The following is a 26,746-nucleotide window of genomic DNA, read 5'->3' as shown; positions in this document are numbered from 1 at the left end:
TCTTTCTGGTAGGTTCATCAGGTATCTTTGGATCCCAAAAATAAAATCTTGAACTGCATGGCTAGTTTAACAAGGGTGCATTGACCTATCCAGGCATTAGGCAACCTAGGACGGAGCTTACCATCTCCACATAACCAATAAATGTCGTACATATATTCTGTATGTTTGGTTAGCAAATCAGTATCTAGAGAACTGCTCCCTTTGTAGAAACCTGTCTCGAAGATCCCTACTAGTGTACCTGTGGTGTCGTGGGAATTATAGCAGGTGTAATTGTCAGCTAATACGGTTACTTCTCCTGGGACCTTTAGTTTAGGTTCCTCATAAATTAGTGGGACATAATCTGGGCAATCAGTGGACTTCAAACCTTTCAACAAGTTCATGACACAGGCAGTGGTGTTGTCATCAGGAAAAAGCAATGCATGTGTGTAGAGATGTGTATTCGCAGCAGCACAAACAATACATCCTACAGAGATATTCTGGACTCTTACATTGTATCTCACCCAGGGCAGTTTCTAGCCCAAAAATGACACAGGGCGAGAGTAGGAAATTTCTCCCCCCCCCCCCCCCCCCCCGGCACCGAAAATAATAAACATTATTTTTGTGGGCTTGAGTAATAAATAGAGAGCAGGCTTGTATCTTCCCTTTTTTTAATAAATTATAATTTGCCTTTAACTTATATAGAACTTGGGGAAAAGGGACAAGTATGCTAATTATTAACGGTGAGAACAAAGTTGTAGGTAAATAATATCTATTAATTATTTTGGAAACAGATCCTAAAAATTGTAGGTTGCAGATTTATGAGAAACTGACTCTTCTAGATTTAGCCGCTGCAAAAGCATTAATAGCTTCCGAATAATTCAGCTTTTCTGCCAGTTCATTTTCTAATTCCAGGTCACATTTACTAATCTCTTCTAAAAGGAGATTGGCGAGACTTTCCCCAGATGTATCAGTAGCAGGACGATAGCCAATAAAATGTTCCTTTATTGCTACGTGATCATCATCTATATCAACAAATCTTAAGGTGTATGACAACTGTTCAGTGTGACCTGCATCTTGTGTGCAGTCCAACATTATTGAAAAATACTTAGATCTTTTGGCTTTTTCTAGAATACATTTCTTCACCTGAGAGGCCATCAAGCAGATAATTTCATTTTGAATTAAATTTCCACAGTAATGTGTATGGATTTCCTGGGAAGTAATTCGTTTTAAATGATCTCTCATTACTGGTTCAAATTTTCCAAGAAGCTCTATAAGCCCAAGGAAATGTCCATTATTTGGTGTAAACAATGTATTTGACGATCCTCGAAAAGCTAAATTATTGGTTGCCAGGTATACAGTTACTGCCATAACTCTTTCCAACACTTCTCGCCTGGGTGAGGATGCCACCAGACTGCCAAAGATGAGGTAAGTCAGCTGGGCCCCCTCCCGGGTTTCATGCTGTGGGGCATGCCAAATCAGCATGCCCCAAGGGTGGTTGGGGGGGGGGCAGGTGTGGGGGTCCCCATCCAAAAAAAAAGGCTAGCCCAACCCATCCCATCCCTCAGACCCCCTCACCTGTTCAGTGTGTCAGTGCCCTCTGCCCTCTGAGTCTGAGCGCGCTCAGACTGCTAAATGGGGCTGCTGGGAAGGGAAGGACTAATCCATAGGCAGGGGGTGGGCATTTTTGCTATACTGCTACCACTGTCAGACTAGACTGCAGCCTGTCCTGTCCAGCATTGAAATTGGCAACAGCCAGGCAGCCTAGTCTGACAGTGATAGTGTGTGTGCTTAGCTCTTTGATCACTGTCTCAGGGAGCGCCCGTGCTCAGCCGAGAGCGCGGCGCCCCTGCTATCAGTGTGGGAGTGGCCGAGCTGCCTCATCCTGGCTGTTCATTCTCGCTGTTCATCCAGCGCGGAGCGGAGGTGAGTCATACCTCCCAACTTTTGAAGATGGGAAAGAGGGACAAAGTTTGCGGCGCGCTTTGCGCGCCGCGGCAAATTTTAGGCCACGCCTCTGACCACACCCATTCATAATTAGTCACACCCATATCCACATCCCAACCACACCCATTTAGCACTGCCGATCACACTGTTTCATATACAATAATTATAAACAAAAAAATATGGCCACACAGTGCCCCATACTGTATAATGGCCACACATGATGCTCCATACTGTATAATGAACACACATGACGCTCCATACTGTATAATGGCCACACATGATGCTCCATACTGTATAATGAACACACATGATGCTCCATACTGTATGACCGCACATGATGCTCCATACTGTATAATGACCGCACATGATGCTCCATACTGTATAATGACCCCACATGATGCTCCATACTGTATAATGGCCGCACATGATGCTCCATACTGTATAATGAACACACATGATGCTCCATACTGTATGACCGCAAATGATGCTCCATACTGTATAATGACCGCACATGATGCTCCAGACTGTATAATGACCGCACATGATGCTCCATACTGTATAATGACCCCACATGATGCTCCATACTGTATAATGACCGCACATGATGCTCCATACTGTATAATGACCGCACATGATGCTCCATACTGTATGACCGCAAATGATGCTCCATACTGTATAATGACCGCACATGATGCTCCAGACTGTATAATGACCGCACATGATGCTCCAGACTGTATAATGACCGCACATGATGCTCCATACTGTATAATGGCCGCACATGATGCTCCATACTGTATAATGGCCACACATGATGCTCCATACTGTATAATGGCCGCACATGATGCTCCATACTGTATAATGGCCACACATGATGCTCCATACTGTATAATGACCGCACATGATGCTCCATACTGTATAATGACCGCACATGATGCTCCATACTGTACAATGACCGCACATGATGCTCCATATTGTATAATGACCGCACATGATGCTCCATACTGTATAATGACCGCACATGATGCTCCATACTGTATAATGGCCACACATAATGCTCCATACTGTATAATGACCGCACATGATGCTCCATACTGTATAATGACCGCACATGATGCTCCATATTGTATAATGACCACACATGATGCTCCATACTGTATAATGACATACAGGCACGCAGCTCACACACAGGCACGCAGCTCACACGCACGCAGCTCACAAACACATGCAGCTTTGACACAAATGCATCACACACGCAGCCATCACACACACACGCAGCCATCACACACACACACACGCAGCCATCACACACACACACACGCAGCCATCACACACACACACGCAGCCATCACACACACACACACACGCAGCCATCACACACACATGCAGCCATCACACACACACGCAGACATCACACACGCAGCCATCACACACACACACACACGCAGCCATCACACACACACGCAGCCATCACACACACGCAGCCATCACACACACGCAGCCATCACACACACACAGCCATCACACACACACAGCCATCACACACACACAGCCATCACACACACACAGCCATCACACACACACAGCCATCACACACACGCAGCCATCACACACACACAGCCATCACACACACACGCAGCCATCACACACACGCAGCCATCACACACACGCAGCCATCACACACACGCAGCCATCACACACACGCAGCCATCACACACACACACGCAGCCATCACACACACACGCAGCCATCACACACACAGCCATCACACACACACACGCAGCCATCACACACACACACACACGCGCAGCCATCACACATGCAGCCATCACACACACACGCAGCCATCACACACACACACGCAGCCATCACACACACACACGCAGCCATCACACACACACGCAGCCATCACACACACACACGCAGCCATCACACACACACACACGCAGCCATCACACACACACACACGCAGCCATCACACACACACAGCCATCACACACACACACGCAGCCATCACACACACGCAGCCATCACACACACACACACGCAGCCATCACACACACACAGCCATCACACACACGCAGCCATCACACACACGCAGCCATCACACACACGCAGCCATCACACACACGCAGCCATCACACACACACACGCAGCCATCACACACACACGCAGCCATCACACACACACACACGCAGCCATCACACACACGCAGCCATCACACACACGCAGCCATCACACACACGCAGCCATCACACACACGCAGCCATCACACACACGCAGCCATCACACACACACACGCAGCCATCACACACACACGCAGCCATCACACACACAGCCATCACACACACACACGCAGCCATCACACACACACACACACGCGCAGCCATCACACATGCAGCCATCACACACACACGCAGCCATCACACACACACACGCAGCCATCACACACACACACGCAGCCATCACACACACACGCAGCCATCACACACACACACGCAGCCATCACACACACACACACGCAGCCATCACACACACACACACGCAGCCATCACACACACACAGCCATCACACACACACACGCAGCCATCACACACACGCAGCCATCACACACACACACGCAGCCATCACACACACACAGCCATCACACACACACACCCAGCCATCACACACACACACACGCAGCCATCACACACATCACACACACACAATCTCCTCTGTGATGCAGGGGCGGCTGATGTCCATGTGCAGCTCTCTGCTGAAGTCTTCAGTCTCCTGCTCACAGCTCTGCACTATCCCGGCACCTCCCCCGTCTCTCCTTCTCTGCCGGGATAGCAGCTAAGAGCAGAAGCCGGAGCTCCGTGCACACACAGCCAGAGGTAGTGAATCGCTGACCTTTCTTCTTGATTGCTGCAGGCTCTCTCCTTCAGCGTGGCAGCGCCGCACAGGGGGCGGGAGGGGGGGGGGGTGTTGCGCGGGCGGTCAGGAGGCAGCTTTTATATAAAAAAAAAAAAAAACAGGCTCTCTCTACGTCCCGGAAGTGGGCGGGGCTTCACCGGCGGCCGCAAATTCGGGATTTTAAATGCCCGAAGCGGGACAGCGGGACCCCGGTGCCAAAGCGGGACTGTCCCGCTGAAATCGGGACGGTTGGGAGGTATGGGTGAGTGGCGGCGCCGAGGTGGCCGCAACCATTATGTGCGGTGCGGGGGGGGGGGCGCGGCGACGCGAGGCGATGATCTGACCGCTCAGCTGTCAGATTTGCAGCTGAGTTCGGGCAGGGCGCGCCCGCGCTCAGCACTGAGCGCGGCATCCGCGCCCCTGACAGCCCTTAAACAGCAGCAGCAGCGGGCAGGGGACCACCGGGGCCCGAGGCCTCTCCTGCGCCCCCCGGCCCCACGGCGCCCCGTGTGGCCGCCCTGCCCGCCCTGTTGAAGAAACGGCCCTGATCTCACCCATTCTAACCATAGGTTTTTCCTTGGGGCTGTTTGTATTTCTATGGAGAAAACCTCTTGCCAACTGAGACCTGGAATGGGGATCACTTCATTAACTACATTTTGCAAACGCTCACCTGGGCTTGTTTTAGGTGTACTGGTAACAGGGGCTCTGGTTGGTCTGAAACTAATATCCTGGAGCTGTATATGGCCTAAATTCCCATGGTATCCACTACTAAATACATAATTATAATGCCTTCCCAGTACAAATGTCTGCAGGTCAGCAGATTGGGGGCTTTCGAGATTTAGGAGGAGGGGGTGACAACTTTTACCCCATTTACAGCCCCTAAGTGGTTGCAGAAAGGCTGTTAGATGCATTCTCTCACGGAGACTCCTACCCGTCCCATCCTTGGGAACATGGCTTCACTAGGTTTATATCCCCAATTATCTCCTGTATTCCAGGCGGCATCTGTCCAATAATAACAATTATTGTTGTCATTTCTGGTAACACATATATAAAACTGGATGACTATATACATCGTGTGGGGTGTGGACCATCAGTGGGAGATCCAAAACAATCTCTGAAGATTTGTGTAGCAACAACTGGACAGACACCACGGCCCAAACACAGGAGGAACTTCCTCTTGCCACCGTATCCAGGCGGCCGCTGTAATAAGCAACAGGTCTCTGTTTGTCTCCATGAAGCTGAGTCAGCACACCTGTAGCATGTCCTGCATAGGTGAGCTCTGTCTGCAAGGCAGTCTGCAATACTGTACGGCAGTGCTCGGGTGTCTTGTAATCATATACGGGGCCTGCGGTGTGTAACACTATATCACAGGGCAAATTCCCTCTTTGGGTGGACATAGCGTCTCTTGGATGCAAGGGGCCATAAGTGGCAAGGTAGGCCTAACACTCTTGGGCTATGACTGGGCCCCCCTTGTTAGCTATCTGTTGGGCCAAACAACCTCTATGTGACAGGGTAGAATTAGCTGGGTTCACTATGGCTCCCACCTGGTGGGTAAGTATGTCCCATACCACACTGAGAAAAGAACTTGGGAGCCCTGAGGTGTGATGTAGTAACGTGAATGACAGGGAAACGAACTTCAGGTTCTTGGAGAGTCTGGCCTTATAGGTGTGAGGGTTTCACGGGAAGAAGAGATCTAGGGGCCTTTCCGGGCTGGGGGGGGGGGGGTCTGCCATCTACACTGATTAAAACAAGCTCTTGGTCTGAGAATTAAATAGGGATATCCGTAGGTACATCTGATGACCTGGTTATAGAGTTGGCCGCTTCAGTATGGGCGATTATCAGGATTTTGAGGCTGTCTGTAATTGGGGTATCCTCTGGGGTTCCCTGTATTCAGGTTGTGACTGGAAGGGGGAACTTGAGGGTAGCATCTGTCAGCAGGGGTGTGACAACTTCTCTGAAAGTGACCGGGCCGGCCACAGCGCCAACACTGCAAATGAGAACTGGTGCGGCGGGGCTGGGGAGCGATACCTCCAGACATAGGGTTAAAAGAAATATTTGAGTAGGGGACTGAATTCGTATAAGGTGGGAGGGCTGGAGTTGGAATTTGCTGCTGGGCAGGCCACTGATAAGGAGCCAGCTGCATTCTTGTACCTGGGGTGGGGGCTAGAATTGGAGCAGACACTGCTGCAGCTACAGTTTTAACCCTTGATTTTCCTGTTGATGCAGAACGTGCTAAATTCTTTTGAAAACTTTTAATTACTTTTAATGCATCATCCGGAGTGGAAATCTCAATATCGGGTCTGACCGACACTATTGCCTCCTTCAATTCAGATTTAAGGCCGGACATTAATGCTGCCACAAATAGGTGTGAATGGGCTTTATTATACAATGAGAATCCCAAATCTTTAAACACTACCATAAGACGCCCATAAAACTTCTCGGCAGTCTCCCCCTTGTCCTGTGTGACATCTGTGAGGGAGGTAACTTGGTCCGCTAATCTATCTTGTGCCCAAACTTTTAAAGCATTACAGAAATCAACCCCACTCTCATATATTCCCCCATCCAGGTTCACATTATACATTATGCCACCCTTAATGATTTGGAAACTATCCCTCCCCAGCCTTCACTTGGAGTAAATGTAACAGATCTCTCTACACTGAGAATTAGTAACTCCGCATACATCACAGATCCACGCAGCCGGATCATAGGATGGATATTGGTGCCTTGGGATTGAGGGGCACAACCAGATTTCACTTTCAGTTTACAATATTTCACAGATCTACCAGCACATACAACACTAAGAAAACACAGAGAGACTCAAAAGCGCAGCGACGCACGCGCACCCTCCCTTTTCAGAAACAGCGATAAGAAAAATCACAGCATTCCTCAGTGCAGAAAGGAAGAAAAACCACAGCGCAGCTGCTCAACCCCTCCCATCTGATATTCCAAAGACTAACACAGACACAAAATTACTTAATTAATTTCTACAAAATCTTCATCACACAATTCACATGCCAGATTGAGAATATTTTCCCTGCATTCCTGACAGATTTCTTTTCCCTTCTTTGGGCTAACAATATCAAAATTTTATCACACAATTCAAAGTCTTCTTCTTCCACGGACTGATTCTCCTTTAGAGTTAAATACCCCTACTTAGTCGTGCATAGATACCAGAGCGGCCCCTTAGTCTATTCCACTGGGGTTTTTACCTGTCCCCCGCTGGGACAACCCAAAATCGCAGTACTCAGTGAAAGGAGGAGGGCGTCTTAGACTTAACCCTCCGGACACCCCTGGAAATATTTAAATCAATATATTCCTGAGTTATGCATCCTACCCATCTTCGATCACCTCACCGCGCAAATCGCGGTACTCAGTGAAAGGAGGAGGGCGTCTCAGACTTAACCCCTCCGGACGCCCCTGGACATACACATATATATCTATGTATTCCTGAGTTACGCATCCTACCCAATCTTCGATCACCTCACCGCGCCTGATTCTAACAGTGATCAGGAATTCAGGGTATTTTGACTGTAAAGAGAATTACATCACTGGTTAATCCGGGGTGTCCGTCCCTTATGTGGTACGGTTCGAGCACTGGGCTTCCAACGGAACTACACCTCTATATGATTCCACCCAAGAATCATCCCACTCCGGGGACAAACCTCAGATCCTCTTTGCAGCAACAAACACAGGAAAACCACACCAAACGGTCAGTCTGGACAGTATAACTGCCAACTTACCGTGGTTGTTGTGGGGGATGATCAGTCCCAATTTTCCAGTGCCTGCGTCCGGTCCGAGGGTCCTTTGTCTTGTTGTCCTCCGGGGGGCAGAAGCGTTCCTGCTTGGGTCCCGGGTTTCGGCACCAACTGTTGAGGGAGGATTTAAAGTGATCCTTCACGGTTAACCCAGTGATTTCCAAATTAATATATAAGGTGTTGCCGGCAACTGAAAATGACCAGACGGAGACGTGTGTCTCTGTATGGGGGATCGAGCAGATCTCTGGCCCCCATTTATTCTGCATGACTTTATCACAGTCATAGAAATTACACTTCAACCAATCAGCATAAGAACACGCTCACGGTTCTTAGCCTATAAGAATACAGGAACAATCTGTGCGTCAAAGTTTTGTAGAACAATACACCCTCAGTCTCATGTTCTACCGAGGTTGCAACAATCAAGGTCTCATCAAAATCTCATAACAGCTGTAACCTTTAGCCTACTAACAAAATTTATATCAAAACAACAAAATGGAGTCGAAAAGCACAAAATGGAGATTCTTTCTTAATTTCTTCCTTCACAGCAGCACCATACAGGCCATGCAGCAGGAAGCAAAGAGCTTAAATAGCTTGTAGGCCACACAGAAGGAAGCAAACATTGACAGCAGAGAATGCTCAAAATACCAACCTGGACAGAATTAGAAGCCCCAAGAATACAGAACTAGAGTTGTTGCCTCATATCATCTGCAACGAGAGTGCAACGCTGCCCAGCGACAGAAGCGAAGACAGAAAGGGCAGGTCACAGATTTCACAGATGTGAATCCAGTACTAGGGTAAGGTATTAGGCTTGCTAGAAAGTTCAGCACAATCTTTCTGTGTCTCCCTCTGCATATTTTCTCACTCTCCTCCTCCCTCACTACTCATCACCTCTCCATAGAGTATAAAGGGTTGTGTAACATGACACCACTGTGAGCCTGCAGTCTATAATAATAATAATAATAATTTTATTTATATAGGGCCAACATATTCCGCATATTCCACATATTCCGTCTATCTTCTCTAAACAAGACACTGTTGAGCTGTTTTTTTCAGAGTGGATGGTAAGTGCAACAAGGAGGGAGGATGACGAGATGTCTCTCATAAGATGTGCTACTAAGTTTCTTATGTTCACATGTACTATTGATTAATGCAAAGTTTCTTGAAAGTACAGTTCCCATTTAATATTTGTGCTTGAAATTATTTTTCTTGGTCAATATTGTTAAAATACCAAAAGAAAAATATAGATGAATGACAATGCAGACTTCACTGGAAATTGTGAAAAACTGTAAATTATTATTATTATCCCTTCCCAGCAGCAAGTGTTTGAATTATAAAAAAAAAAATCAGATGGTTCATCATAGTATCACGACCACATTTTAATTTTCATGGCCAGTTTCATATGTCCTTGGGCAAAGCCATCTAAAAAGATTTGAAAGAAAGTTAAAATAACAAAAAATGAATAGCAAAAAGTGTAAAACCTTAAAAAAGACATGAAAAATAAATGAAGTATTAATGAGAGCACATATCACCATGTTGATATGTGAAAAAAAAAAACCATTTATGGTTTGGTGAATTGCCAAAAAAATCCACATTTTTTTTCTCACACTTTACCTGCAATATAAAGAGCAAGGCCATTTCAGAAATCTTATGCAAACCCTTGTTTTTTGTCTTTTTAGTGAATCTGCAGAAACTGCAGTTTTTTAAATCTGCAGCATGTCAAATCTTACAGCGTACAGTGGAAAAATGCATCTAAGCCTTTTTACAGCGTTTTTGATGAATAAAACTAACTTAATTAAACATGTTTAGTAGACAAATGACACCTATGATACACTCCAAAAAAACATGAAAAAGGTGCAAAAACTAGCAAAAAATGCCCCGAAAATGCTGCAAAAAAGAAGTTCTGAACACAGTGTTTTTACTGCCAAGAGAGCAGGTTTTGGCTGCTGAAAAAAAATGCTGCAAAAACGCAAATTTTCTTTGAAGAAATTTTTTACGAGCACTTTATCTTGTTTTTTTAGCTGTGTTTTCTTCTCTTTTGTGGCATGACTTTTTTTTAAACAAAACTGTTTTGTTTTGGAAAAATTCCTGTTTGCTGAGCTTTTATAAAAATGTATTGATAAGTCATGAGCGGATTACGTGCATTTTACTGCTGTAGAAACGCACTAAAACTACATATGAGTTTTCTATCTTTGTTTTTTTTTACATCTCATATGTCTATGGGGAAAATCCACAAATAAAACTCATACTGACTGCAGAAAAAAATGATATGCTGCGAATTTCTAAAACGCACCACAGGTCAATTTCCGCAGCGCTGAAAAACAGCACAGTGGGAATGAGAATTACATCAATCTCATCCAACTTGTTGGAACTCCAATGTGCACAAAAATACTCAGCAGAAAACAATCACAAAATACTAATCCAATTAGTTTTATCAAAGCTGCACAACTCAGCCAAAGGGGAAGGTTCCAAAACAAAGTAGTTTTATCTAAAACGTGACATATCAAAAAGGTACAAAACCCGATGCTGAATATAAGTGATAAAAACATATCCAAAAAAAATCACAGGCAATTAAAAAAATGCAAATAGCCAAATTTCCTAATTGGCGTAAAAAAATATGCAGCATCAAAAATGCCTCGAAAAATCATCATGGGGACTTTATTAGCCTAAAGTGAAATTTGTTAGCCAATTTAACCAGTCAAAGGACTGGAAAATAGAAATGATCAATGTTGGAATGATGAGTGATAAATGAAAATATTTGTTTGGTCTTAAAATCTATTTTTTTCAAATGTGTCTTTTTATCCCAAGAAGGGGTTGTCCAAGTTTGTCACAAAAGTCTGCTGTTTTTCTATGTGATTGGAGACATAAAGGCTACGTGCACACGTTGCGGATTTTGCTGCGGATCCGCAGCTGTTTTCCATGCGGTTTACAATACTATGGAAAACCTAATCTGCTGTGCACATGCTGCGGAAAATACCGCGCGGAAATGCTGCGTTGTATTTTCCGCAGCATGTCAATTGTTTGTGCGGATTCCGCAGCGGTTTACACCTGCTCCACAATAGGAATCCGCAGGTGTCAAACCGCAGATGGAATCCGCACAAAGCCCTCACGAATTCTGCTGTAAATCTGCGGTAACTAAGCAGGTAAAACGCAGTGCGTTTTACCTGCGGATTTTGCAAAACCGTTGCAGAAAAATCCGCACATGATTCCGCACCGTGTGCACATAGCTTTAAACTCTCACATCACACAGGATTCTCCAGTGCCGACACCAGGAGTGAGTGGCTGTGTGACCCTAATTATACGGTACGCATTCCTCCGAGCCACATTTACGACTAGACGTGAGCAGCCTCGCTCAATACAAGTCACTTGAGCGATGCTGTGCACGTTTTATCATAAGGTAGCTGGGAATATGCACATCGTATACTTGTGGTCTTATGTGGTCCGCTGGCACCGGAGAATCCTAACAGCACACAATGTGCACACTGTGGGGATTCACAAGTGTGCGGACACTTAGTGTGACTGCAAACTTTTGTGCCACACTTGTGTAATGTGGGGCAGAGCGGTAGCCGTGGGTAAGGTATTTGTCTCTTGCAGCATGTTACATGAAGGTGGAGGTCCTGGCTGGGTGTGTGAATTTGTGCTGTGACAACGCTACGCTCATGCAGGCTGCATGTAACCGATGTTGCTGGTTTGCCAGAACCAGATGTTCTACAATTCAATGAGGGAGATCACCATATAAAAATAAACTTTTTACTGAACGGAAACTTGGTAGGGAATATATACAGGAGGCAGCGGGTACACAGTCTTCTGAACATTTCCTTTACAACTCAGTTTAGCAAGAGCCCTTTACTCAACCCACGGTTTCGCGTCTTCTCTCCCCTTTGGGTAGCTATGGAGCCAGTATGACAGGTATTTATCTTCTTTAATGCTGACGTTCTGGAACTCCCGTCCCTGGAACTCTGTTCTTCTTTGATACTCAGTCCTGTCTACTCAATATTCAGCACTGTTTAGGCTGCTACAATCAGGGGTTATAAACTCAGGGCCATACTGCTTTACGTCATCTCCCAAGACCCGTCTCCAGAACATCACTATGTCTCTCACTCTGTCACTTCTTCCCCGGATCTCGTTATCTCTTTCTTTTGGTCTCCTCTCACTTTGGACAAACGAGAATGTGGCACTGCACACATTGGACCTTAGGGTACCGTCACACATTGAAATTTCCATCGCTACGACGTTACGATTCGTGACGTTCTAGCGATATCGTTACGATATCGCAGTGTCTGACACGCTACTGCGATCAGACACCCTGCTGAGAATCGTACGTCGTAGCAGATCGTTTGGAACTTTCTTTCGTCGCTTGATCACCCGCTGACATCGCTGGATCGTTGTGTGTGACAGCGATCCAGCGATGTCTTCGCTTGTAACCAGGGTAAACATCGGGTAACTAAGCGCAGGGCCGCGCTTAGTAACCCGATGTTTACCGTGGTTACCAGCGTAAAAGTAAAAAAACAAACCGTACATACTCACCCGTCGGTGTCCTTCAGGTCCCTTGCCGTCTGCTTCCTGCTCTGAGTGCCGGCCGGAAAGTGAGAGCAGATCACAGCGGTGCTGCGCTCTGCTCTCACTGTACGGCTGCACTCAGAGCAGGAAGCAGACGGCAAGGGACCTGAAGGACACCGACGGGTGAGTATGTACGGTTTGTTTTTTTACTTTTACGCTGGTAACCACGGTAAACATCGGGTTACTAAGCGCGGCCCTGCGCTTAGTTACCCGATGTTTACCCTGGTTACCCGGGGACTTCGGCATCGCTCCAGCGCCGTGATTGCAACGTGTGACCGCAGTCTACGACGCTGGAGCGATGCTTATACGACGCTGCGACGTCACGAATCGTGCCGTCACAGCGATGAAAATTTCAATGTGTGACGGTACCCTTAGGTTCTTTCTCTATCTAACTCACTACCAGGAAATTGTCAATATCTAATCTACTTAGCACCTCCCACTCTGGGATAGTCCCAAACATTAACTCCTGCTATTCCTACTGTCAAGCAATCCACATTATCAATATTACTAACATTACTAACATCTCTATCTCACATCAAACTTCACATTACACATCACAGTTCACATTACAACAATAACTTTGTTTCTTCAAGGGGCAACGTGGAAAATATGTCAATCTCCTTACACTTGGACAACCCCGTGAAAGAGAGACTATCAGCCCAAATATGCTAACCTGAGTGATCAGTGCTGTGGCCAAGAGACTCAGTATTGTTCCACCCAATAGTTTTGCATCCTCCCTCACTAGTGATTGACAACACTGACTTGCCTGAGATTCCTCTGCAGACAGTGCTAACTCCAGGCAAGTCTATGGTGTCAATCACCAATGAGGAAGGCCGGGACATACAGAACCAGTGGTTGGAGAAGTGCCCTGAGCCCTCTTGGCCATGCCAAGGGTGCACCGAGCTACCTAACCCAACCCATTTTTGAGAAAACTTCAGTTTCTGCAGAACAGAGGCAACAGTTAGAGAACCAAAGGTTCAAATGTACAGAGACAATATGAAGCAATATGATCGATTTATACTTTCAGGCTGGGCTGATGGACCTCTTTTAATAATTCACATATTTTAGGATGCATTGATCAGCTAATTAAATTTTATGTACTAAATTGATTTTTGTGTTTTATCATTGGTGACTGGGTTTCTTTTACATTGGGCCATTAAGCAGTTAACTGTCATGATTCCCAATGGCAGGGACATGGGCAAAAACGGACTAGCTCTAGGAAGATGGTATCTCAGGTAACATTGATTGCCGGCACTAGAGTGACTGAGAAGCCAGACTAAATAGGAAACTCCCAATTTCCTGATGAAAACAGGTGCACTGGAAACACAAGACCAAAGTCAACCAGTACCACCAGTAGCCACCAGAGGGAGCCAAAAACAGAATTCACAACAGTACCCCCCCCTTAAGGAGGGGGCACCGAACCCTCATGAGAACCACCAGGGCGATCTGGATGCGCCCTATGAAAGGCGCGAACCAAATCAGAGGCATGAACATCAGAGGCAGTCACCCAAGAATTATCCTCCTGACCGTATCCCTTCCATTTAACCAGATATTGAAGTCTCCGTCTGGAAATACGAAAGTCCAAAATCTTCTCCACAACATACTCCAATTCACCCTCCACCAGCACAGGAGCAGGAGGCTCAACAGAAGGAACAACCGGTACCTCGTACCTCCGCAACAACGACCTATGGAAAACATTATGAATGGTGAAAGATGCTGGAAGGTCCAAACGAAAAGATACAGGATTAAGAATCTCCAAAATCCTATAAGGACCTATGAACCGAGGTTTGAACTTAGGAGAAGAGACCTTCATAGGGACAAAACGAGAAGACAACCACACCAAGTCTCCAACACGGAGATGATGACCCACACGACGATGACGATTAGCAAACTGCTGAGTCTTCTCCTGAGACAACTTCAAATTGTCCACCACATGACTCCAAATCCGGTGCAGTCTATCCACCACAGAATCCACTCCAGGACAATCCGAAGACTCCACCTGACCAGACGAAAAACGAGGGTGAAACCCTGAATTGCAAAAGAAAGGAGAAACCAGAGTAGCAGAACTGGCCCGATTATTGAGGGCAAACTCTGCCAACGGCAAAAAGGCGACCCAATCATCCTGATCAGCAGACACAAAACACCTCAAATACGTCTCCAAGGTCTGATTAGTTCGCTCCGTCTGGCCATTAGTCTGAGGATGGAACGCAGATGAAAAAGACAAATCAATGCCCATCCTGGCACAGAACGCTCGCCAGAACCTAGACACAAATTGAGATCCTCTGTCAGACACGATGTTTTCCGGGATACCATGTAAGCGAACCACATTCTGAAAAAATAAAGGAACCAACTCCGATGAAGAAGGCAATTTGGGCAAGGGTACCAAATGAACCATCTTAGAAAAACGGTCACACACCACCCAAATGACGGACATTTTCTGAGAAACCGGGAGATCCGAGATAAAGTCCATAGAGATGTGCGTCCACGGCCTCTTCGGAATAGGCAAGGACAACAACAATCCACTAGCCCGAGAACAGCAAGGCTTGGCCCGAGCACAAACATCACAAGACTGTACAAAGGTACGCACATCCCGAGACAGGGAAGGCCACCAGAAGGACCTGGCCACCAAATCTCTGGTACCAAAAATTCCAGGGTGGCCCGCCAACACAGAAGAATGAACCTCTGAGATGACTCTACTGGTCCACTCATCTGGAACAAACAATCTCCCAGACGGACAACGATCAGGCCTATCAGTCTGAAACTCCTGCAAAGCACGTCGCAAGTCTGGGGAGACAGCAGACAAAATCACTCCATCCTTAAGGATACCCGTAGGCTCAGAATCACCAGAGGAGTCAGGCTCAAAACTCCTAGAAAGAGCATCTGCCTTCACATTTTTCGAGCCCGGCAAGTATGAAACCACAAAATTAAACCGAGAGAAAAACAATGACCAGCGCGCCTGTCTAGGATTCAGACGCCTGGCGGACTCAAGGTAAATCAGATTCTTGTGATCAGTCAAGACCACCACCTGATGTCTAGCACCCTCAAGCCAATGACGCCACTCCTCAAATGCCCACTTCATAGCCAAGAGCTCCCGATTACCGACATCATAATTTCGCTCGGCGGGCGAAAACTTTTGAGAGAAAAATGCACATGGTCTCATCACTGAGCAATCGGGACTTTTCTGCGACAAAACCGCCCCCGCTCCAATCTCGGAAGCATCAACCTCAACCTGAAAAGGGAGCGAAAAATCAGGCTGGCGCAACACAGGGGCAGAAGAAAAGCGGCGCTTAAGCTCCCGAAAGGCCTCCACAGCCGCAGAGGACCAATTGGCAACATCAGCACCCTTCTTAGTCAAATCAGTCAGAGGTTTAGCAACACTTGAAAACCCAGTTATAAATCGACAATAGAAATTAGCAAAGCCCAAGAACTTCTGAAGACTCTTCAGGGAAGTAGGCTGCGTCCAATCACAAATAGCCCGAACCTTGACAGGATCCATCTCAACAGAAGAAGGGGAAAAAACATACCCCAAAAAGGAGATCTTCTGAACCCCAAAGATACACTTTGAACCCTTTACAAACAGAGAATTGGACCGCAAAACCTGAAAAACCTTCCTAACCTGTTGAACATGCGACTCCCAGTCATCCGAAAAAATCAAAATATCATCCAAATACACAATCATAAATTTATCCAGGTATTTACGGAAAATATCGTGCATAAAGGACTGAAAGACTGAAGGAGCATTAGAAAGACCAAAAGGCATTACCAAATACTCAAAATGGCCCTCGGGCGTATTAAATGCAGTTTTCCACTCATCTCCCTGCTTGATCCGCACCAAATTATACGCACCCCGAAGATCAACCTTAGAGAACCACTTTGCCCCTTTAATACGAGCAAATAAATCAGTCAGTAGTGGCAAAGGATACTGGTATTTGACTGTAATCTTATTCAACAGGCGATAATCAATACAGGGCCTCAGGGAGCCATCTTTTTTACCCACGAAAAAAAACCCTGCTCCTAAAGGGGATGAGGATGGACGGATATGTCCCTTTTCCAAGGACTTCTTAATATACTCTCGCATAGCAGCATGCTCAGGCACAGATAGATTGAACAAACGACCCTTGGGAAACTTGCTGCCTGGAATCAAGTCTATAGCACAATCGCAATCCCGGTGAGGGGGGAGAGAACTAAGTTTAGGCTCCTCAAAAACATCACCATAATCAGACAAAAATGCCGGAATTTCAGAGGGAGTAGATGAAGCAATGGAAACCAAAGGTACTTCCCCATGAGCCCCCTGACATCCCCAGCTTAACACAGACATTGTTTTCCAGTCAAGGACTGGATTATGAGTTTGCAACCATGGCAATCCAAGCACTAAGACATCATGCAAGTTATGCAACACAAGGAAGCGAATCACCTCCCGATGGTCAGGAGTCATACACATAGTCACTTGTGTCCAGAACTGTGGTTTATTCCTAGCCAAAGGTGTGGAGTCGATACCCTTCAGAGGGATAGGAACTTCCAAAGGCTCTAGGCTAAACCCACAACGTCTGGCAAAGGACCAATCCATAAGACTCAAGGAAGCGCCAGAATCCACATAGGCATCCACAGTAATAGTTGATAATGAACAGATCAAAGTTACAGACAAAATAAACTTAGACTGTAAGGTGCCAATTGCAAAAGACTTATCAACCTTTTTTGTGCGTTTAGAGCATGCTGATATAACATGAGCAGAATCATCACAGTAGAAGCACAACCCATTTTTACGCCTATAATTCTGCCGTTCACTTCTGGACAGAATTCTATCACATTGCATAATCTCCGGTGCCTGCTCAAAAGACACCGCCAAATGGTGCACAGGTTTGCGCTCCCGCAAACGCCGATCAATCTGAATAGCCATAGTCATGGATTCATTCAGACCTGTGGGCGTAGGAAACCCCACCATGACATCTTTAACGGCGTCAGAGAGACCTTCTCTGAAATTCGCCACCAAGGCGCACTCATTCCACTGAGTAAGCACAGACCATTTTCGAAATTTTTGACAATATACTTCAGCTTCATCATGCCCTTGAGAGAGGGCTAGCAAGGCCTTTTCAGCCTGAATCTCCAAATTAGGTTCCTCATAGAGCAACCCCAGTGCCAGAAAAAACGCATCCACATTGAGCAGCGCAGGATCCCTGTTGTGAATTTGGATTCTGGGCTCCCCCGGTGGCCGCTTGTGGAATTGGACTTGTCATCCTCTTTCCTGTTTCACCTGGTTCCATCAGTAGTGGGTGTCGCTATTTAAGCTCATTTCTCTGGTGGTTTCTTGCCGGTCAACAATGTTATCTGATGCCTCTCAGTGCTTGTTCCTGCTTCTAGACAACTACTAGATAAGTTGGACTTTTGTCCATGTTTTGTTTTGCCTATTTGTTCCAGTTCACAGCTGAAGTTTTGTTACTGTGTCTGGAAAGCTCTCGTTGATCAGGGATTGCTACTCTGGCGTTATGAGTTAATGCCAGAGTTTAAGGTAATCTCTGGATGGTGTTTTGTTAGTGTTTTTCTGCTGACCATGAAAGTATACTATCTGTCTTCTGCTATCTAGTAAGCGGACCTCAAATTTGCTAAGACTATTTTCCTGCTGCGTTTGTTGTTTCATCTGAACTCACCGTCATTATATGTGGGGGGCTACTGTCTTCTTTGGAATATTTCTCTAGAGGTGAGCCAGGTCTTATATTTCCCTCTGCTAGCTATTTAGGTCTTAGGCCAGAGCTGGGCATCTAGCGATAAATAGGAAATGCTACCTGGCTATTTCTAGTTGCGCGGCAGGCTTAGTTCATGGTCAGTATAGTTCCATCTTCCGAGAGCTTGTCCCTCTATAGGCTTGCTATGATCTCTGCCTGCAGAGATCATGACAGTTTGACCGGCCAATAAAGTGTTAAAGACCCAGGTTGAGAAAGGAGAGTTATAAGAAGTCTGCTGGAATTTTTTTTTTTTTTCCTCCAGTCTGCCTTGCTGCAGTCTTTTTTCTCTCTCTCCTCCTAATCTCTGTATGCTCTGTGTGCACCTGACAATAATGGATCTCCAGAGTGTAACTGCGGGTTTGAATAATCTCATCACGAAAGTACAAAATTTACAAGATTTTGTGGTACATGCTCCGGTATCTGAACCGAGAATTCCTTTGCCGGAGTTCTTCACAGGGAATAGAGCTAGCTTCCAGAATTTCCGAAATAATTGTAAGCTTTATTTGTCCCTGAAGTCTCGTTCAGCTGGAGACCCTGCTCAGCAGGTTAGGATTGTGATTTCCTTGCTCAGGGGTGACCCTCAAGATTGGGCCTTCTCATTGCCAGCAGGGGATCCTGCGTTACGCGATGTGGATGCGTTTTTTCTGGCCTTGGGCTTGCTTTATGAGGAACCTCATTTGGAACTTCAGGCAGAAAAAACTTTGATGGCACTATCTCAGGGGCAAGACGAAGCTGAAGTTTTCTGCCAAAAATTCCGTAAATGGTCTGTGCTTACTCAGTGGAATGAGTGCGCCTTGGCGGCAACTTTCAGAGAAGGTCTCTCTGATGCCGTTAAGGATGTTATGGTGGGGTTCCCTTTGCCTGCAGGTCTGAATGAGTCCATGACAATGGCTATTCAGATTGATAGGCGTCTGCGGGAGCGCAAACCGGTGCACCATCTGGCGGTGTCTATGGAAAAGACGCCAGAAAGTATGCAGTGTGATAGAATTCTGTCCAGGAGCGAGCGACAGAATTTTAGACGGAAGAATGGATTGTGTTTCTATTGTGGGGATTCTACTCATGTTATATCAGCATGCTCTAGGCGTACAAAGAAGCTTGATAAGTCTGTTTCCATTGGCACCATTCAGTCTAAGTTTATTTTGTCTGTAACCCTGATTTGCTCTTTGTCATCCATTGCCACGGACGCCTATGTTGACTCTGGCGCCGCTCTGAGTCTTATGGATTGGTCCTTTGCCAATCGTTGTGGTTTTGATTTAGAGCCTTTGGAGACTCTTATTCCTCTGAAGGGGATTGACTCCACCCCATTGGCTAATAATAAACCACAATACTGGACACAAGTAACCATGCGTATCAATCCGGATCACCAGGAGATTATTCGTTTCCTGGTGCTGTATAATTTACATGACGATTTGGTACTGGGATTGCCATGGTTGCAGTCTCACAACCCAGTCTTGGACTGGAGAGCAATGTCTGTGTTGAGCTGGGGATGTAAGGGTATTCATGGGGACGTACCTTTGGTTTCTATTTCGTCGTCCATTCCCTCTGAAGTCCCTGAGTTCCTCTCTGATTATCAAGACGTCTTTGACGAACCCAAGCTTGGGTCGTTACCTCCGCACCGTGAGTGCGATTGTGCCATAGATTTGATACCGGGTTGTAAATATCCAAAGGGTCGTTTGTTTAATTTGTCTGTGCCGGAACATGCTGCTATGCGGGAATATATAAAGGAGTCTTTGGAAAAGGGACATATTCGTCCATCTTCTTCTCCCTTGGGAGCTGGGTTTTTCTTTGTCTCAAAAAAAGACGGCTCTTTGAGACCATGTATTGATTATCGGCTTCTGAATAAGATCACTGTTAAGTATCAATACCCATTGCCATTGCTTACTGATTTGTTTGCTCGTATAGAGGGTGCTAAGTGGTTCTCTAAAATTGATCTTCGTGGGGCGTATAATTTGGTGCGGATCAGGCAGGGGGATGAGTGGAAGACCGCATTTAATACGCCCGAGGGCCACTTTGAGTATTTGGTCATGCCTTTTGGTCTTTCTAATGCCCCTTCAGTTTTCCAGTCTTTTATGCATGATATTTTCCGCGATTTTCTGGATAAATTTATGATAATATATCTGGATGATATTCTGATTTTTTCTGATGACTGGGACTCTCATGTCCAGCAGGTCAGGAGAGTTTTTCAGGTTCTGCGGTCTAATTCTTTATGTGTGAAGGGGTCTAAGTGCGTTTTTGGGGTCCAGAAAATTTCCTTTTTGGGGTATATTTTTTCTCCCTCTTCCATTGAGATGGATCCCGTCAAGGTGCAAGCTATTTGTGACTGGACTCAGCCCTCCTCTCTTAAGGGTCTTCAGAGATTTTTGGGCTTTGCCAACTTTTACCGCCGATTTATTGCTGGTTTTTCGGATGTCGTTAAACCACTGACTGATTTGACCAGACAAGGCGCTGATGTTGCTAATTGGTCCCCTCATGCTGTAGAGGCCTTTCAGGAGCTTAAGCGCCGTTTTGCCTCTGCCCCTGTGTTGCGTCAGCCTGATGTGAATCTGCCTTTTCAGGTTGAGGTTGACGCTTCGGAGATCGGAGCTGGGGCAGCGTTGTCGCAGAAAGGTTCCGACTGCTCCGTCATTAGGCCTTGTGCCTTCTTTTCTCGCAAATTTTCGCCCGCAGAGCGGAATTATGATGTTGGGAATCGGGAGCTTTTGGCCATGAAGTGGGCGTTTGAGGAGTGGCGCCATTGGCTCGAGGGGGCTAGGCATCAGGTGGTGGTATTGACTGACCACAAAAATTTGATTTATCTTGAGACTGCCAGACGCCTGAATCCTAGACAGGCGCGCTGGTCTTTATTTTTTTCTCGCTTTAATTTTGTGGTGTCATACCTACCGGGTTCTAAGAATGTTAAGGCAGATGCCCTTTCTAGGAGTTTTGACCCGGACTCTCCTGGTAATTCTGAACCCACAGGTATCCTTAGGGAGGGAGTAATTTTGTCGGCCGTTTCTCCTGATCTGCGGCGGTCCTTGCAAGAGTTTCAGGCGGATAGACCGGATCGTTGTCCGCCTGATAGACTGTTTGTTCCGGATGATTGGACCAGCAGAGTCATCTCTGAGGTACATTCTTCTGCATTGGCAGGTCATCCCGGAATTTTTGGTACCAGGGATTTGGTGGCAAGATCCTTCTGGTGGCCTTCCCTGTCACGAGATGTGCGAGTTTTTGTGCAGTCATGTGACGTTTGTGCTCGGGCCAAGTCTTGTAGTTCTCGGGCTAGCGGACTGCTGTTGCCCTTGCCTATTCCTAAGAGGCCTTGGACACACATCTCGATGGATTTTATTTCAGATCTGCCTGTTTCCCAGAAGATGTCTGTCATCTGGGTGGTCTGTGACCGTTTCTCTAAAATGGTCCATTTGGTTCCTCTGCCCAAGTTGCCTTCTTCTTCTGAGTTGGTTCCTCTGTTTTTTCAGAATGTTGTCCGATTGCACGGTATTCCTGAGAATATTGTTTCTGACAGAGGTACCCAATTTGTGTCTAGATTTTGGCGGGCATTCTGTGCTAGGATGGGCATAGATTTGTCTTTTTCATCTGCTTTTCACCCTCAGACTAATGGCCAGACCGAGCGGACTAATCAGACCCTTGAGACATATCTGAGGTGTTTTGTCTCTGCTGACCAGGATGATTGGGTTGCTTTTTTGCCATTGGCAGAGTTCGCCCTCAATAATCGGGCCAGTTCTTCCACCTTGGTGTCCCCGTTTTTCTGTAATTCGGGGTTTCACCCTCGATTTTCCTCCGGTCAGGTGGAATCCTCGGATTGTCCTGGAGTGGATGCGGTGGTGGAGAGATTGCATCACATCTGGGGGCAGGTTATGGACAATTTGAAGTTGTCCCAGGAGAAGACTCAGCGTTTTGCCAACCGTCATCGTCGTGTTGGTTCTCGGCTTTGTGTTGGAGATTTAGTGTGGTTGTCTTCTCGTTTTGTCCCTATGAGGGTCTCTTCTCCTAAGTTTAAACCTCGGTTCATCGGCCCTTATAGAATATTGGAGATTCTTAATCCTGTTTCTTTCCGTTTGGACCTCCCTGCGTCCTTTTCCATTCATAACGTTTTTCATCGGTCGTTATTGCGCAGGTATGAGGTACCTGTTGTACCTTCAGTTGAGCCTCCTGCTCCGGTGTTGGTTGAGGGTGAGTTGGAGTACGTTGTGGAGAAAATTTTGGACTCTCGTGTTTCCAGACGGAAACTCCAGTATCTGGTCAACTGGAAGGGTTACGGCCAGGAGGATAATTCTTGGGTCAATGCATCTGATGTTCATGCTTCTGATCTTGTTCGTGCATTCCATAGGGCTCATCCTGGTCGCCCTGGTGGATCTGGTGAGGGTTCGGTGCCCCCTCCTTGAGGGGGGGGTACTGTTGTGAATTTGGATTCTGGGCTCCCCCGGTGGCCGCTTGTGGAATTGGACTTGTCATCCTCTTTCCTGTTTCACCTGGTTCCATCAGTAGTGGGTGTCGCTATTTAAGCTCATTTCTCTGGTGGTTTCTTGCCGGTCAACAATGTTATCTGATGCCTCTCAGTGCTTGTTCCTGCTTCTAGACAACTACTAGATAAGTTGGACTTTTGTCCATGTTTTGTTTTGCCTATTTGTTCCAGTTCACAGCTGAAGTTTTGTTACTGTGTCTGGAAAGCTCTCGTTGATCAGGGATTGCTACTCTGGCGTTATGAGTTAATGCCAGAGTTTAAGGTAATCTCTGGATGGTGTTTTGTTAGTGTTTTTCTGCTGACCATGAAAGTATACTATCTGTCTTCTGCTATCTAGTAAGCGGACCTCAAATTTGCTAAGACTATTTTCCTGCTGCATTTGTTGTTTCATCTGAACTCACCGTCATTATATGTGGGGGGCTACTGTCTTCTTTGGAATATTTCTCTAGAGGTGAGCCAGGTCTTATATTTCCCTCTGCTAGCTATTTAGGTCTTAGGCCAGAGCTGGGCATCTAGCGATAAATAGGAAATGCTACCTGGCTATTTCTAGTTGCGCGGCAGGCTTAGTTCATGGTCAGTATAGTTCCATCTTCCGAGAGCTTGTCCCTCTATAGGCTTGCTATGATCTCTGCCTGCAGAGATCATGACAGATCCCCTGGTGCCAATGCAAATGCCCAATTCTGGGGGTCACCCCGCAACAAGGCAATAACAATTTTAACCTGCTGAGCGGGGTCTCCAGCGGAACGAGATCTCAGAGAAAGATACAATTTACAATTGTGCTTAAAATTCAAAAAGCGAGATCTATCTCCAGAAAAGAACTCAGGTATAGGGATCTTGGGTTCAGACATAGGAGCATGTATCACATAGTCTTGGATATTTTGAACCTTAGAGGCAAGAGTATTAAGATTAGAAGCTAAACTCTGGATATCCATTTCTCAACAGCCCTCTTAACCCCTGAATGGCCACCCCCTGGCTACTGTCATGATTCCCAATGGCAGGGACATGGGCAAAAACGGACTAGCTCTAGGAAGATGGTATCTCAGGTAACATTGATTGCCGGCACTAGAGTGACTGAGAAGCCAGACTAAATAGGAAACTCCCAATTTCCTGATGAAAACAGGTGCACTGGAAACACAAGACCAAAGTCAACCAGTACCACCAGTAGCCACCAGAGGGAGCCAAAAACAGAATTCACAACAGTTAACACAAACATAGTCGATTATCCTGATGAAGGGAAAAATTATAGAAAAAATATATTTTTATCTAAATCAAACCCATTGCAGACTCTAAAATATTTGCATTGTCTGAACCATAGCTAAGTGGTTAAAGGGAATCTGCGTGGTTTAGACCAGGTTTTATGATGTATTTTCTCTGATTTTAAGTATCTCTTTACTGGTGACCCTTGCGGCCAGCAAGTACTTCATCACGTGATGGTGAATGGCACTGTTCAAACATGAATGTCAATGGCTGCCTTACAAGGATGACGATCTTCACAACGTTCTCTGATACTCTTTTATTAATAGTGAAGGCAAAAATAGGCGATTACGCCAAATTTTATTAAAAAAAATAGTTTTAAGAAGAGCTTATTTTGCTCTGTCTTCCATAGTAGTCAGAGGAGTGGACGAAGGTTTCTGATCAGCAAGCTGCCTCCCAACATGAGTCCGAGGAACCAAAATGTAAGCTAAACGACAATGATGATTTTAGAGTCCACATATATGATCCATCAGTCACCGAATGATCATTTTCCTTGTTCAATCGCCGATTGCTTCAATGTTTACATTGGTCGATGATTGATATCGAGTGTCATTATGGAGCTGGTGGCACCACTACACACCCGAACTCCACAATCAGATATTTTTTCCCCTCCTTTTATGGATCACCTTTACATATGGAACCCAATACCTATGTGGAGGTTCTTATCATGCATTAAAATGGGCGTGAGACCAACCTGAAATGAGCTCCTTAGAGTCATATCATATGCATCAACCACAACTATGCCCTTGCTTATGTAACTTGGTGGTCTTTGGTAATGTGCACCTTAGCATTTTAAGATGTGCTAGACATCAGCAAAACATATCCAAGGAATGATTGACCCATTCGTTTATATTCAGATGGGGAAATTATGCAATTTAGCATTGTGGGGACATCTGCGAAATATCTGCGACATTCATAGACCCTAATTTTTTGACCCAACAGAATCATTCAAGGGGAAGCCATCCAGATATCCCATCTCACAATGCACTCTCTTTTCTTCAGCAGGTGTCCTGCAGAGCGGCCAGCAGTAACTCAATAAGACACATTTATTACCTTTGTAACTTTCTATATGGCCCATTGTCCGCCTTTTTCTGGAAAGTGAAGGCAGAAGGATGAGCGTTCAGCATCTCTATGCGCCTTTCTCTCATTCATCGCTCGGTGCCAGTGCATTTGCTCTGTTTATTCCCACCATGGCTTACTTTCCTGTTACACTCTGCCCATTCATTTGGCAAATGTGCCACCGGATGGTCAGATAGAGATCATGGAAATGACTTCAGAAACACTTTTGTTGTCTTTCCTCCTCCCTTATGTCTTTGAGCGCTCCTAGCCATGTGTCAGGATGAAAGGATCCATTTTATGAGTTTGGATCCACAACGCCCAACGGCCAGTGAGTCTCCTCACTTCTTTTCAGGTTGACAGAAGCACAGAGGATAAGCTGCCAACTTCTCTGCCTCTCTTTTTAAACCGCTCCATCACAGAGGGCATTGTGCTTTCAATGTGCCAAAGGCCTACAAGCAAGTTGTGCCATGTTAAAGAGTCTTTACAGCCTTTGGGAAACAGGATTCCTATTAGTACAGAACTAGATATAATATTTTGGACATGATATTTGCAGAAATACATGGGTGAAAATTATTTGGAGACGGTACCCCAATAGCGGTGTACAGAGGAGGCAGATACTAATGGCCACCCTAGTTGTTATGGGTGGGTCCATTGGTTAAAGAACATAAGTTACTACTAATATTACAACAACTTCCAGAATCTTGGTGCCAGTGACCACGATGACTAGTGGGAGAAGACTCAGGTGTATTAAATGAGTAGCTTTAGGGGATAAAGAAGTAAAAGGGGTTTTATTTTTTAAAACCCTTCAGCTCAATCTCGAGCCAAGGCAACTTGATGGGTGAACACTCTGCATGAAGATCGATCTTGGTCAAACCTAGATACAGTAGGTGCATCGGGGTCTTCTCCACTGTTATCTTCATAGCATCAAGCCATCGGGTTGCTGGTCTTCCCATTCGCTTTGTTCCTTCTATTATTCAGACCATGATGTCCTTCTCCAGCGATTGCTCTCTTTGTATGATGTGTCTAAAATAAGCAAGTTGTAGCTTGGTGATCCTTGCTTCGAGTGACATGTCCAGCTTGATTTGTTCCAAAGGTACAAAGATATAAAAATGATCATACCC

Source organism: Ranitomeya variabilis, chromosome 3 (assembly GCF_051348905.1).
Source record: "Ranitomeya variabilis isolate aRanVar5 chromosome 3, aRanVar5.hap1, whole genome shotgun sequence".
NCBI classification, from domain to species: Eukaryota; Metazoa; Chordata; class Amphibia; order Anura; family Dendrobatidae; genus Ranitomeya; species Ranitomeya variabilis.
Note: the sequence above shows the minus strand (reverse complement) of the source record.